Source organism: Hordeum vulgare, chromosome 3H, assembly GCF_904849725.1.
Source record: "Hordeum vulgare subsp. vulgare chromosome 3H, MorexV3_pseudomolecules_assembly, whole genome shotgun sequence".
NCBI lineage: Eukaryota > Viridiplantae > Streptophyta > Magnoliopsida > Poales > Poaceae > Hordeum > Hordeum vulgare.
In genome coordinates, this window is record NC_058520.1 from 307,011,953 (window position 1) to 307,027,672 (window position 15,720).

A 15,720-nucleotide genomic window follows, 5' to 3' on the forward strand; every position below is an offset into this window, starting at 1 on the left:
CTCTGACACCATCTATGATTGTGAACACTCACCAAACTATTGCATGCCTAGAAGTAGATGTTGGACAAGGAAGACAACGTAATGGATTGTGTTTGCTTGGCTCTGAACAATGTTATATGATTAGAGATCCCTTAGCATGTGACGATTGTTTCCACCTCACATTAGCCAAAACTCCCGCACCAAGTAGAGATACTACTTGTGCATCCATAAACCTTCAAACCAGTTTTGCCTTGAGTGTCCACCATACCTACCTATGGATTGAATAAGATCCCTCAAGTAAGTTGTCATCGCTGCAAGCAATAAAAATTTCTCTCTAATATGTATGATCTATTAGTGTGCGGAAAATAAGCTTTGTACAAACATGTGATGAGGAATACATAAAAGCGACAGACTGCATAATAAAGTTCTTTATCAGAGGGGGCAATACAAAGTGGCGTTCCTCCGCACTAAGAGGACACGCATCCAAACCTCAAAAGCGCATGACAACCTCTGCTTCCCTCTGCGAAGGGCCTATCTTGTACCTATACTTTTTGTCCCTGAAAGAGTCATGGTGATCTTCACCAATTCCTTATTTTGTCTTTGTCTTGGCTACCGTCACATGCTTGGGAAAGATCTATATTCATATGTCAACTTGGAGGTAAGTATTCATGAATTATTACTGTTGACATTACCTTTGAGGTAAGCAGTTGGGAGGCAAAACTATAAGCCCCCATCTCTCTCTGTGTCCAGCTGAAACTTTGATCTCATGAGTACCACATGAGTTGTAGCAATTGTAGAGAACGAAAGAATGATTGAGTATGTGGATTTGCTTTACAAGCTCTTATTGACACTTTCTGATGCTGTGATAAATTGCAATTGCTTCAATGACTAAAGGCTATCGGTTGTTACTTCTGGGTAAGGTTCCTCATCCATGCTTTACTTTGTGAAGGAATTATCACTTTAGCATGACAGATTATATGTTGGTATTGTTGTTCTGATCTTGATCATGATGCGTGCATGTTCGTATCTTGTTTTGTCGACACCTCTCTCCCTAAACATGTGGACATATTTATTGAGCTCGGCTTTCGCTTGAGGACAAGCGAGGTCTAAGCTTGGGGGAGTTGATATGTCCATTTTGCATCATGTTTTCATGTTGATATTTATCGCTTCTTTGGTTGTTATTTCACTTCAGGTACTATTCTTATGCCTTTTCTCTCTTATTTTGCAAGGTTTACATGAAGAGGGAGAATACCGGCAACTGGAATTCTCGCCTGAAAGTGGAGCAAAGTTGAGATACCTATTCTGCGCAACTCCAAACGCCGTGAAAATCAACGGGGATTTTTTTCCCAATTTGTCAAAAATATTGGGCCGAAGAAGTGCCAGAGGGGCATCAGGGGGTGCCCACAAGCCTGCACGGTGCGGCCACCCCCAACGCCGCGCCATGGGGGCTTGTAGGCAGCCCACTGGCCCACTGGCCCCCTCTTTTGATATATGGAGGGTTTCGTCCAGGAAAAAATCATAGAGGAGCTTTTTCGTGGTTTCGCCGTCGCAACGAGGCGAAACTTGAGAAGAACCAATCTAGAGCTCCGGCAGGACGATCCTGTTGGGGAAACTTCCCTCCTAGAGAGGAAAATCGTCGCCATCGTCATCACCAACACTCCTCTCATCGGAGGGGACTCGTCACCATCAACATCTTCATCAGCACCATCTCATCTCCGAACCCTAGTCCATCACTTGTAACCAATCTGCGTCTCGCGACTCTGATTGGTACTTGTAAGGTTGCTAGTAGTGTTGATTACTCTTTGTAGTTGATGCTAGTTGGATTATTTGGTGGAAGAGTTTATGTTCAGATCCTTGATGCTACTCATTACCTCTCTGGTCATGAATATGATTATGCTTTGTGAGTAGTTACTTTTGTTCCTGAGGACATGGGATAAGTCATGCTAATAGTAGTCATGTGAATTTGGTATTCGTTCGGTAATTTGATATGTTGTATGTTGTTTTTCCTCTAGTGGTGTTATGTGAACGTCGACTACATAACACTTCACCATTATTTGGGCCTAGAGGAAGGCATTGGGAAGTAGTAAATAGATGATGGGTTGCTAGAGTGACAGAAGCTTAAACCCTAGTTTATGTGTTGCTTCGTAAGGGGCTGATTTGGATCCACTAGTTTAATGCTATGGTTAGACTTTGTCTTAATTCTTATTTTGTAGTTTAATGCTTGTGAGAGGGGTTAATCATAAGTGGGATGCTTGTCCAAGTAAGGGCAGTACCCAAGCACCGTCCACCCACATATCAAACTATCAAAGTAACGAACGCGAATCACATGAACATGATGAAACTAGCATGACAGAAATTCCCATGTGTCCTCGGGAGTGTTTTTCCTCCTATAAGACTTTGTACAGGCTTGTCCCTTGCTACAAAAGGGATTGGTCCACTTTGCTGCACCGTTGCTACTTTTGTTATTTGTTGCTTGCTAAGAATCATCTCACCACACAATCACTTGTTACCGACAATTTTAGTGCTTGCAGATTTTTCCTTGCTGAAAACCACTTGTCAGATCCTTCTGCTCCTCGTTGGGTTCGACACTCTTACTTATCGAAAGGACTACGATTGATCCCCTATATTTGTGGGTCATCAATCACCATCACTCTTAATATTACCATAAATCTTAGTTCGATCCTTAGTTATATCGTGATTTAGAGAAATAAAATTTCAGATTTGCTTTCCCTAAAAATTTTGCTTTGAGATCTATCTATCCTTGTAACCGTGTGTGAGAGTTATATAATGAAGATTAGTTCAGTTTTTTCGCTTTACTCTCATGCATCTATCATCGTAGCATTGAGAGAAAAGAAATAAAAATATCTTATGCTAGTCCCATGGGGAGTAATGACTTGAGATAGAAACGGTATAAGTGATAAAAGTTGTTGAGAATAACCAAACATACCTTTAGTCATTGATACAATCTATGCAAGATTATGATAGAGGAGAGGAGCTTTACATACAAATACACTATCTCGGACATCTTTTATGATTGTGAGCCCCCATCAAATATTATATAATGATCAAGTGGTGATGTTGGACATGGAAGACAACGTAATGATCATGATAGTTTACATTCACTAGAAGTTACATGGTCTTGGATCCCTTAACATGTGGTGCTTGCTTTGGATCTTTTGCTAGCCAAAATTTCCTGCACTAATTAGAGATAATACATGTGCATCCATAACCCCTTAAACCCAGTTTCTTTCCATGAGAGTCCACCATACCTACCTATGGATTGAGTAAGATCCTTATACTAAGTTGTTATCCGTGCATCAAGCAATAAAAATTGCTCCTAAATATGTGTGATCTTTTATTGCAAGGGAAAATAAGATTTGTACGGTCTTGTGATGACAAAGAAATAAAAGCGTCAGAGTGCATAGTAAAGTTTGCAATCATGAGGGGCAATATAAAGTGAATTTCCTTTGCTTTAAGAGTTTGCACATCAGAAAACTTAAGAGTGCATGACAACCTGTGCTTGCCTCTATGAAGGGCCTATATTTTATCTTCATGATTTCACTTTTCTGTAAGAGTCAATAAAATGTATCCTTCTTCCAACCTATTAACTCTCTAGTTGGCAAGCATCATGTGTTGAGGATAGATCCGGATAAATATACCCAGTTGAATGTAGGTGATCACAAAACATTATTGTTGACATTATCCTCAAGGTAAATAAGTTGGGTCGCAAATCCTATCATGCCCCCATCTTCCTACGTGTCCAACGGAAACACTAGCTCCAAAAATATGCAATGAGTGTCAGCAATCATAGAAGGTTAAATGATAGTTGAGTATGTGAACTTGCTACAATGAAAAGCTCTTACATAGACTCTGGAACATGATTAAATATGATTGTCTCAATAACTAAGAACATAGTTTGTTGATTGTCAATAGTGATTATGCCTTATACCTTGAGTATTGTGGATGGATTGTTACTTGCTTATGAGGAGCTATATGATGAAAAACTTGCTGCTATGTCAATATTAATATTGCCCTCATTTTCGTATTCTATTTTTGTCGACACCTCTCTCTCTCTCTCTCAAATCATATGTTCATTATTATCGAGTTCAGCTTTCGCTTGAGGACAAGAGAGGTCTAAACTTGAGGGAGTTGATACGTTCATTATGAATCATGAATTCTTATTGATATTTCTAAGTGATATGATCAAATGCTATGTTTATGGTTGGGTCTTGTCAATCCCATCATTCTCCTAATGATGCGATCCTGTTATCAAATGACAACTCATGTCTATGGTTAGGAAACCTTACCATTTTTGATAAACGAGCTAGTCTAGTAGAGGCTCACTAGGGACACAGTGTTATCTATGTGTCCACACATGTATTTAAGTTTTAGGTCAATGCAATTATGGAACTCCTTCTTTGACTAATCCGTTTTGAACTCCCTCAAAATCTTGTCAAGGTATGTACTCAATGGAAGTATTACAAAGCGTCCTCATCTATCTCTATATATCTTGATGCCCAATATTTAAGAAGCTTTATCCAGGTCTTCCTTTGAAAAACTCCTTTCATATAACCCTTTATGATTTCCAAAAATTCTACATCATTTTAGATCAATAATATGCCATCCACATATACTTGTCAGAAATTCTATAGTGCTCCCACTCACTCTCTTGTAAATACAAGTTTTTTCATAAACTTTGTATAAACCCAAAAGCTTTGATCAACTCATCAAAGCACATATTCCAACTCCGAGAAGCTTGCACCAGTCCATAGAATGATCACTTGAGCTCGCATGCCTTTTAGCATCCTTAGGATCGACGAAACCTTCTGGTTGTATCACATACAACCTTTCCTTAAGGAAATCATTAAGGAAACACTGTTTTGACATCCATATGCCATATTTCATAAACGAAAAATGCAACAATTACTAACATAATCCCAACAGACTTCAGCATCGCTACGAGTGAAAAAGTCTCATCATACTCAACTCCTTGAACTTGTCGGAAACCTCTTTGCGGCAGGCCGAGCTTTATAGATAGTGACATTACCATCAACGTCTATCTTCTTAAAGACTCATTTACCCCCAACGGCCTGTTGGTCATTGGGCAAGTCTACAAAAGTCCATACTTGGTTATCATACATGGATCTTATCTCAAATTACATGGCCTCTAGCCATTTGTTGGAATCCGGGCCCATCATCGCTTCCTCATAGTTCGTAGGCTCATTGTTGTATAACAACATGACTTCCAAAATAGGATCACTATACCACTCATGGTAGTACGTGTCCTTGTTGACTTACAAGGTTCGGTAGTAACTTGATCTGAAGTTTCATGATCATCATCATTAGCTTCCTCTTCAATTGGTGTATGCATCACAGGAAAACCTTTCTGTGTTGTGCTACTTTCCAATTCAAGTGAAGATTCGAAAACCTCATCAAGTTGTACCTTGCGCCCACTCACTTCTTTTCTAGAGAACTGATGACCCACAAGTATAGGGTATCAATAGTAGTCCTTTCGATAAGTAAGAGTGTCGAACCCAATGAGGAGCAAAAGGAAATAATAAGCAATTTTCAGCAAGGTATACTCTGCAAGTACTATGAGTAACAATAATAGATAGTTTTGTAGCAAGATAATTCGTAACAAGTGAGAAGTAACAATAGTAGCAAGTGTGCAGCAAGATAGACCAATCCTTTTTATAGAAAAGTACGAGCCTGAAAGTACTCTTATATAAAGGAAACACTCCCGGAGACACATTGTAATTACTGTCTAGTCATGCTCATCATGTTAAGTTGGTTCACGTTCGTTACTTTGATAATTTAATATGTGGGTGGACCGGTGCTAAGGTGGTTTTCTTACTTGAACAAGCAATGCACTTATGATTACCCCCTCTCGCAAGCATCCGTAACTAGTTTATTTCTACTTCTTTCTTCAATGTAAAGTGCCTATTCCTAGGGCCATGAGATCATGTAGCTCCCTGACACTGAAGGTATGCCTTGTGTGTACCAAACGCCACTTTCTAACTAGGTGATCATAAAGGTGATCTACAGGTATCTCCGAGGGTGTTTGTTGGGCTAGCATGGATCAAGACTTGGATTTGTCACTCCGTATGACGGAGAGGTATGTCTGGGCCCTCTCGGTAATACGACATCACAAGAAGCTTGCAAGGAATGTGACTAAGGAGTTAGTCATGGGATCTTGTATATCATAACATGTAAAGAGACTTGTTAGTAACGCGATTGAAATAGGTATGGCGATACCAATGATTGAATCTCGGGCAAGTAGCATACCGATGGATAAAGGGAACTCCATACAGGATTAAGTTAATCCTTGACATCGTGGTTCGACCGATGAAGATCTTTGTGGAATATGTAGGAACCACTATGGATATCTAGGTCCCGCTATTAGTTATTGGACAGAGAGGTATATTGGTCATGTCTACATGATTCTCGAACCCGCGAGGTTCACATGTTTAACATTCGGTAACGCTAGAGTAGTATTGGGATATGTACGTTGGTGATCGAATGTTGTTTGGAGTCCCGGATATCACGAGGAGTTTCGGAATAGTCCGGGGGTAAAAATTTAAATATGGGAAGTACTATTTTGGTCACCGGAAAGGTTTTGGACATTACCGGTAGTGTACCAGGGTGCCGAAAAGGGGTCTGGGGGTCCAACTGGGGTCCACCTGCCCCAGGGGCCCACATGGTCCATATGGGGGTGCACCCTAGACACCATGGGCCAGGTGCACCAGCCCCTAGAGGTGCATGAGGCTTGGGGGAGAATCCCAAAAGGACAAGGCACCTCGAAGGTGCCTCGAGGAGAGGGACTCCTCCCTTCCTTGTGAAGGGAGGACTCCTCCCTTCGCCACGGGCCCTCACTTGGAAGAGGGGTCAAGGTTGTGCCTCTCCTCTCCCCTTTGGCTCCTATATAAACTAGAGGGAAGGGGAGGGCTGCACGAACTAATACCTATGCCCCGGTGGCATCCCTCCCTCTCCCATTACTCTGTTTCTCCTTAGATTGCATCTACGGTAGTGCTTGGCGAAGCCCTGCTGGGATTGCTCCACCATCATATCCACCACACAGTCGTGTTGGTTGATATCCCATCTTCTTCTCCTCCCTCGCTTGCTGGATCAAGAAGGAGGAGATTTCATCGAGCCACACCAGTGCTGAACGCGGAGATGTCGTCCATTCGGCGCTTGATCGGGACGGTTCGTGAAGACATACGACCACATCAACCACGTTCTTAGCGCTTCCGCTTAGCAATCTACAAGTGTATATAGACACACTCCCCATCTCGTGGCTATGCATCTCCATGGATAGATCTTGTGTGTGTGTACGAATATTTTTCTTGCCCATGCAATATTGCCCAACAATCCATAGTTAGATGAACCGAACAAAATAGCCCCTAAATACTAGTACTCTGGAGGGGGCTTTGTACTACTTCCAGCAGAACCGAGCATGCTCGGTAAGAGCAAGTGGAGGAGGATCCTATCGATGAGATGGTGGAGTCAAGTTTGTTGCCTGTCAATGCTGCCCTCCTCCGCTGTAAACGTCCATCCTCAAAGCGTGGGACTCGATGTAGATCTCCACATTCTACTTCGCCGCTACGGCTTCACCTACGGCCATGGCGCCGGTGAGCTTATTCACGTGCGCGAACTGGAGCTCCATCTCCTTCTCTAGGAAGTAGATGTAGCATGCAAGGTTTGCAACATAGAATCCTGACGATGGGCCATTGGCGGCCTCCACCTCCCGCTTGCGGGCCGCGGTGGTAGATCGGCTAATGACACTGCCGCCTGACGGCGGGGTCGTATCCAAGGCGGATGATGGTGTGGTGGCAGCCCGGGCGCGTGTCGGTGGGGTGGCGACCACAGCGGCCACCGACAGTGGCTGCCTTCGGGCAGCGGCGGTAAGGTGTGTAGTGGGTGGCGTGTACACACCCACGAGGGATGCTGAGGGAGTCCGGGATTAAGGGGGTCTTCCGGCCACTTATCTGTTCTTATGGGCCGGACCCCTTGGCCGATCGACCATCGTTAAAGACACTAAGATCAAGTGGACTCTTCCGAAGGATTGGTATGCAATCCAAGGCAACATACCAATCTGCGTATTCCTTTCCTTAATGTAACTGCCATTGTCTAAACCCTAACGCCCCTAGTATCTATATAAACCAGAGGGATGTAGTCCCTAGGTTGGTAAGGATCAGGCTCCTGAATTGCAAGACGGGGACCTCTCTTGCTTGAAGAACCACCATGAAAGTTTCTCCTGAACATCTTCCTTTTTCTGAAATTTTCAGTGACCCAAAGGAAAGGTGAACAAGGTTCAACTAAACTTGTAGCAACTACTCCCACAAGTGCCTAGAGACCATACTACGCATCAAAACTACTTGGGACCAGCTAGAATCAGCATACAAAGCTCAAGAACATGGTCACCAAGGCAGCAAAAATAAGCGGAGTATAAGGCACTAGAGCAAAAACTAATTGGACCAATGGAGGAGTCACTTACCAAGGAGTAATTTCCCCAAAACAGTTCGGAGAATGGTGATTTGAGCAAAGAGATCGAAAATCCCAGCAAGAGGAGCAAGAACACGGGTTTAAGCTGCGAAACGATTTTTTCTGGAGGTAGGAGAAGCGGATGGGAGCAAGAATGAGTGGAGGGGGTGCCTGTGGGCCCCACAAGCCTGGGTGGCGCGGCCAGGGGGTGCCCGCGCTCCTAGGGCTTGTGTCCACTGATGTGGCCCCCAGACAGACTCTTTGTCCCAGTATTTTTCAAATATTCCAAAAAAATCATACTAGATTTTCACAGCGTTCGGAGAACTTTTATTTTCGGGGTACTTTTCTACCGGATGCTAAGACAGAAAACAGGGAAAACTAAACTAAATCTATCATTTTTCTTCTAAGCAACCAAAGCTGAAAGCTTGGAACAGAGGTTAGTGACTCCTCGATTCATCCATCTCATGGTCATCGAAAGAAATCCGTCAATGGGGTTGATCAAATCCCCTCGACAAAACTTTCTCGAATCGCAAAAGAGAACGGAGAATTTTTGAATTGTCACTAGGTCACCTCAATGGGGATGTGTATCTCCCCAACAAGCAAATTATACTTCATCTTGACACGAGGAATAGGGCATTCAAAGCTCCCGATAAGAATCGATGAAGTTTTTTCGATAGCATTGATGCAATGTACTCGATATTGTTTCTTCGGAAAGTGCACCGTATGCTCATTACTGTTGACATGGAAAGTGGCATTGCCTTTGTTGCAATCTATAACAGCCCCTTAAGTGTTTAAAAAGGGTCTTCCGGGGATGACGGCCATGGCATCGTCCTCGGGAATATCCAAGATAACAAAGTATGTTAAGATAGTGGTGTTAGCAACCACAACAGGCACATCCTCGCAAATGCCGATAGGGAAAGCAGTTGATTTGTCGGCCATTTGCAAAGAGATTTCAACGGGTGTCAACTTATCCAGTTCAAGTCTACGACAAAGAGAGAGAGGCATAACACTAACACCGGCTCCAAGGTCGCATAACGCAGTTCTCACGTGGTTACCTTTAATGGAGCAAGGTATAGTGGGCACACCGGGATCACCTAGTTTCTTAGGAGTTCCACCCTTGAAAGTGTAATTGGCAAGCGTGGCGGAGATCTCAAGATCAGGTATCCTCCTCTTATTAGTCACAATATCTTTCATGTACTTAGCATACGGAGACATTTTGAGCATATCTGTCAAACGCATCTGCACAAAGACAGGTCTGATCATTTTAACGAAGCGCTCAAAATCCTCATCATCCTTTTTCTTGGATGGTTTGGGAGGAAAGGGCATGGGTTTCTGAACCCATGGTTCCCTTTCTTTACCATGCTTCCTAGCAGTGAAGTCATTCTTATCGTATCTTCTATTCTTAGGCTGTGGGTTATCAAGATCAACGGGTTCAATCTCCACATCCTTACATTGCTAGGTTGAGCATCTTCATGAACATCACTATTGATATTATCCTTAGGCTCATGTTCATCACCAGATTGTGTTTCAGCATCAGAGGTAGAGGCATCGTTTGGACTCTCAGGTGTAGCAGCAACAGGGTTGCTAGCGTGCAGGTTCCTATCATCTTTCTTCTTCTTCCTAGGATGACTAGGTGCATCAGTGCTAACTCCTTGAGACTCTTGTTCTACTCTCTTCGGATGACCCTCAGGATACAAAGATTCCTCGGTCATTCTACCGCCTCTAGTAATTACTCTGACAGAATTTTCATGCAACTCATTGAGCAAGTCATTCTGAGATTTAAGTACTTGTTCTACCTGAGTAGTAACCATAGAGGCATGTTTACTCAAGAGCTTTAGATCATTGACATTTCTGTCCACACAAGCACTTAGATGACTAAGCATACGGGCATTCTTTTCCAATTGTCTGCTAACATAATCGTTGAAACTCTGTTGTTTGGCAACAAAGTTATCAAATTCATCGAGGCATAAGCTAGCAGGTTTATCAAAAGGAATATCACTCTCATCAAACCTACGCAGAGAATTTACTTCTACTACCTGTATCGGGTTATCGAGACCATGGATCTCTTCGATAGGTGGTAGATTTTTGACATCTTCAGATTTAATGCCTTTCTCTCGCATAGATTTCTTGGCTTCTCGCATATCTTTAGGACTGAGGGATAGAATACCTCTTTTCTTCGGAGTTGGCTTAGGAGGTGGTTCGGGAATAGTCCAAGCATTCTCATTGCACAAGATGTTATTCAGCAGAATCTCAGCTTGTTCTACGATTCGTTCCCTAAAAACACTACCGGCACAACTATCTAGATGGTCTTTGGAAGCATCCGTAAGTCCATTATAGAAGATATCAAGTATCTCATTCTTCTCAAGAGGGTGATCAGCCAAAGCATTCAGTAGCTGGATGAGCCTCCCCCAAGCTTGTGGGAGACTCTCTTCTTCAGCTTGAGCAAAGTTGTATATTTCCTGCAAGGCAGCTTGCTTCTTATGGGCAGGGAAATATTTTTCAGAGAAGTAGTAGACCATATCCTGGGGGCTACGCACACAACCAGGAGCAAGAGAAGTGAACCAGGTCTTAGCATCATCCTTTAGCAAGAAAGGAAATAGCTTGAGCATATAGTAGTGGCGGATCTTTTCCTCACTAGTGAATAGGGTGGCTATATCATGCAGTTTGGTAAGATGGGCTACAACCGTTTCAGCCTCGTAACCGTGAAAAGGATCAGATTCGACTAGAGTGATTAACTCAAGGTCGACAGAGAATTCATAATCCTTATCGGTCACAAAGATAGGTGAAGTAGCAAACTTCGGGTCGTATTTCATCCTAGCGTTCAGAGATTTTTCCTTCCACTTGCGCAGAAGTTTCTCAACATCATAGCTATCCTTACATGCAAGAAAGTCCTCAGCTATCTCTCCCTCCATAACATAGCACGTATCAGGCATAACAGGCAATTCAGGCATAGTAGCAAGTTCTACTTCAATAGTATCAGCAGTTTCAGAAGTATCATCATGTCTAGCAGCAACTCTAGCAATATGTGCATCAAGGGCACCTAGTGGCAAAGAAGTATCAAGCATAGCATCATCAGGCATAGTATCTAGCATAGCATCATCACGCATAGTATCAAGCATAGCATCATAAGCAGCAGAAGTAGCATCATCAAGCACAGGCGACATATCAAGATTTCTAGCAGGAGGCGAAGTCGCAAACTTACTCAAAACTGAAGGTGAATCAAGTGCAGAGCTATATGGAAGTTCCTTACCTCTCCTCGTAGTGGAAGGTAGGATTTTAGTTCTTGGATCTTTCGGATTCCTCATAGTGATCAGCAAACGTCAATCCCAAGTGACTCGGAGAATATAGTTGTGCTTCCCCGGCAACGGCGCCAGAAAAAGCCTTGATGTCCCACAAGCGTATGGGATCGCAGCAGTTTTCGAGGTTAGAGTATTCAACCCAAATTTATTGATTCACTCACAAGGGGAAGCTAAAGAATATTCTCAAGTATTAGCAGCTGAGTTGTCAATTCAACCACACCTGAAAGATTAGTGTCTGCAAGCAAAGTATCAGTAGCAAGGTAGTACGATAGCAACGGTGCCAGAAAAAGCTTTGACAATCCCCGGCAACAGCGCCAGAAAAAGCCTTGTTGACGGGATGTTAGCGCCAACAAAGTCTTGCAACAAGTAAGAGCGGAGTAGCAAGTAACAGCAGTAGCAGCAGCAGCAAAGTAACAAGTAACAGAAGTAGTGACAGCAACAAAGTGGCCCAATCCCTCTTTTAGCAAGGGACAAGCCTTGGCAAAGTAACGTAGCATGAACCAGTAGTAAAAGACTCGTAGGCAGTGGACCGGTGATGGATGAGTGTGACGGATGTGATTCATCACGTAACAGCTATAACACGGAGAGATATGTGGCTAGCTCCCGTTTATCAATCTAATGTAGGCATGTATTGTGTATGTAGTCATACGTGCTTAGGGAAAAGAACTTGCATGACATCTATTGTCCATCCCTCCCGTGGCAGCGGGGTCCTAATGGAAACTACGGGATATTAAGGTTCTCCTTTTAATAAAGAACCGGACCAACGCATTAACACGCGGAGAATACATGAACTCCTCATACTATGGTCATCTCCGGGAGTGGTTCCGGCTATTGTCACTCCGGGGTTGCCGGGTCATAACACATAGTAGGTGACTACAACTTGCAAGATAGGATCTAAAACACACATATATTGGCGACAACATAATAGGTTCAGATCTGAAATCGTAGCACTCGGGCCCTAGTGACAAGCATTAAGCATAGCCAAGTAGTAGCAACATCAATCTAGAACATAGTGGATATTAGGGATCAATCCCCGTCAAGAACTAACTCGATTACATGATAGATCTCATCCAACTCATCACCGTCCAGCAAGCCTATGATAATATTACTCACGAACGATGAAGAGCATCATGGAATTGTCGATGGAGAAAGGTTGATGATGACGATGGCAACGATTTCCCCTCTCCGGAGCCCGAAACGGACTCCACATCTGCCCTCCAAATGAAGAACAGGATGTGGCGGCGCCTCCGTATCGCAAAACGCGATGAAACCTTCTCTCTGATTTTTTTTTCCAGGCGAAACGGAAGATATAGGACTGATATTGGGGGCGGTGGTGCCACGTGGGCCCCACAAGCCCTCATGGCGCGACCATAGGGGGTGGCCGCGGCCCAGGGGCTTGTGGCCCACTAGCACGCCCCCTCACTGGATCTTTGCGCAGGTATTTTTCTTTTATTCCAGAAAAATTCTCCGTAAATTTTCAGGACGTTCCGAGAACTTTCATTTCTGCACAAAAACAACACCATGGCAATTGTGCTGAAAACAGCGTCAGTTCGGGTTAGTTCCATTCAAATCATGCAAATTAGAGTCCAAAACAAGGGCAGAAGAGTTCGGAAAAGTAGATACGATGGAGACGTATCAGCCAGCAACCCTGTAGTGTTGTTTGGGAGACCGATTGAGCTCCAGCGGTCTGTCCCAGCTATCGACCCAAGTCACGCGCCTATCTCTCCCGAGGAGTTTCCCTGCATTTTGGGGATTTCCTCCAACGGAACGGTAGCTACAACACCCCGCAATGGACACTCCCGCTACCCCGACCTTGTAGCTCCACCCCCTTCCCCGAGCAAACGTGACGTCTTAGTTCCAGCAGAGTCGACGTCTGCAAGACCTGCTCACCTAAATGTAAACGAAGTAGACTAGGCCTTGACCCTGTTGTGGAATTCGCTTGCATGTAATATATGAGCTAGTATGGGGAACTGTTTTTGTCTTATGATTTTTAGCACTGCAGGTAATCACCTGTATATGCTTTTAGACAGCATAGCTATAGTTGGACGTGACCACGGCAGCCTATCACAGTAAAGTGTCATGCTCCGTGAACTTTTAACTGTGGTCTTGACCGAAACCCACTAGACCAAAGGCAACCACCAAGACCAACTCAACCTACGGCTTGTGACCCAACCCCACCTATATAAGGATCACCCCGTGTTCTTCCCAGCAACACTCACCTTGTACAAAGCCTTCACAGCCTTCTGTTATGCTACCCCAAGGGAGTTACCTCAGAACCCCGGATGCAACTCCGGACTGTTTTGTTAAAGTATTGTGGATTTTACCCGCAGTACCATGGGTTCCTCCTTCCCACCCCGGTACGAGCTGTTCAAATCAAGGATCACTCCCACTACCTCGAAATATTGGGCAGTCGTGCACATTTTCCCAGTAGACCCTAACCAAGACCCCACGGAAATCTGCTTCAGCGGAAAATCTATGCCTACCCTAGAAGTGGACATAGAGGTTGCTGCCTAAGAAGCGGTTACTTGCCTTCGCTATGCAGTACCATATGCTAGTGAAAGGGGGTACTGTTATTCTCCGAGCCGCACAGAACCCGGAGGAGCAGCGTCTTTTCCAAGGACCCGTTCAGAGAGAGACCCCGTGTTGGTCAGGCTCGTGCAATACGTCATCCCTCAAGAGCGTTTGACACAGTACGTGATGGAGTTTCTCCAGAACCTCGCCATCCGGAACCCCCAAATCACCATTAGCAAACCCCTAAGGACAAGCCCAGCTGGACGCATTCTTCGAGTCCTCCAATTCCTCGCCCCCGAAGACGAAGTGGATATTCCCTTCCCAGGAATATTTTCCCATGATCCTTAGAATTTTCTTTTGCGTGCGCTGTAAATACCTTGCTATATAGTCATGTTTGTGTAATGTGATGATTGTGCCTTGTATTTTTATTACTGCATGCATGTATTTTAAATTGCGTGATCAGAGAAAAAAAATTTCCTTCAACTATTTTCTTGCAATGACCTTTGCATAATTGATTTTCCTACTTCAGTAAATAGATGGCTCAACGGAGATTTTATACGCATGCCAGGTAGCTCACAACCACACCCACACTGCTAATGCACTAAGAGCAGAACCATGATATGTCCATTTTGTATCATGCTTTTATGTTGATATTTATCGCTTTATGAGCTGTTATTACACTTCACGGTACAATACTTATGCCTTTTCTCTCTTATTTTATAAGGTTTACATGAAGAGGGAGAATGTCGGCAGCTCGGATTCTGGTCTGAAAAGGGAGCAAGTTTGAGATACCTATTCTGCGCAACTCCAAAAGCCGTGAAAATCAACGAGGAATTATTTTGGATTTTATGAAAAATACTGGGCGGAAGAAGTACGGGAGGGGAGCCACCGGGAGGCCACAAGCCTGCCAGGCCCGGCCTACCCCCCTCGCCGGGCCTGGGTGGCTTGTGGGCCCCCTGTTGCCCCTCCGGCGCTCATCTTTTGCTCTATGGAGGGTTTCGTTCTAGAAAAAATCATAAGGAGGCTTTCGGGAGGAGTCGCCACCGCCACGAGGCGGAACTTGAGCAGAACCAATCTAGAGCTCCGGCAGGGCCGTCCTGCCGGTGAAATTTCCCTCCCGGAGGGGGAAATCGTCGCCATCGTCATCACTAACACTCCTCTCATCGTAGGGGACTCATCTCCATCAACATCTTCATCAGCACCATCTCATCGCCAACCCTAGTTCATCTCTTGTAACCAATCTCCTTCTCGTGACTCCGATTGGTACTTGTAAGGTTGCTAGTAGTGTTAATTACTCTTTGTAGTTGATGCTAGTTGGATTACTTGGTGGAAGATTATATGTTCTGATCTTTGATGCTATTCAATACCTCTCTGGTCATGAACATAATTATGCTTTGTGAGTAGTCACTTTTGTTCCTGAGGATATGGGATAAGTCTTGCTATAAGTAGG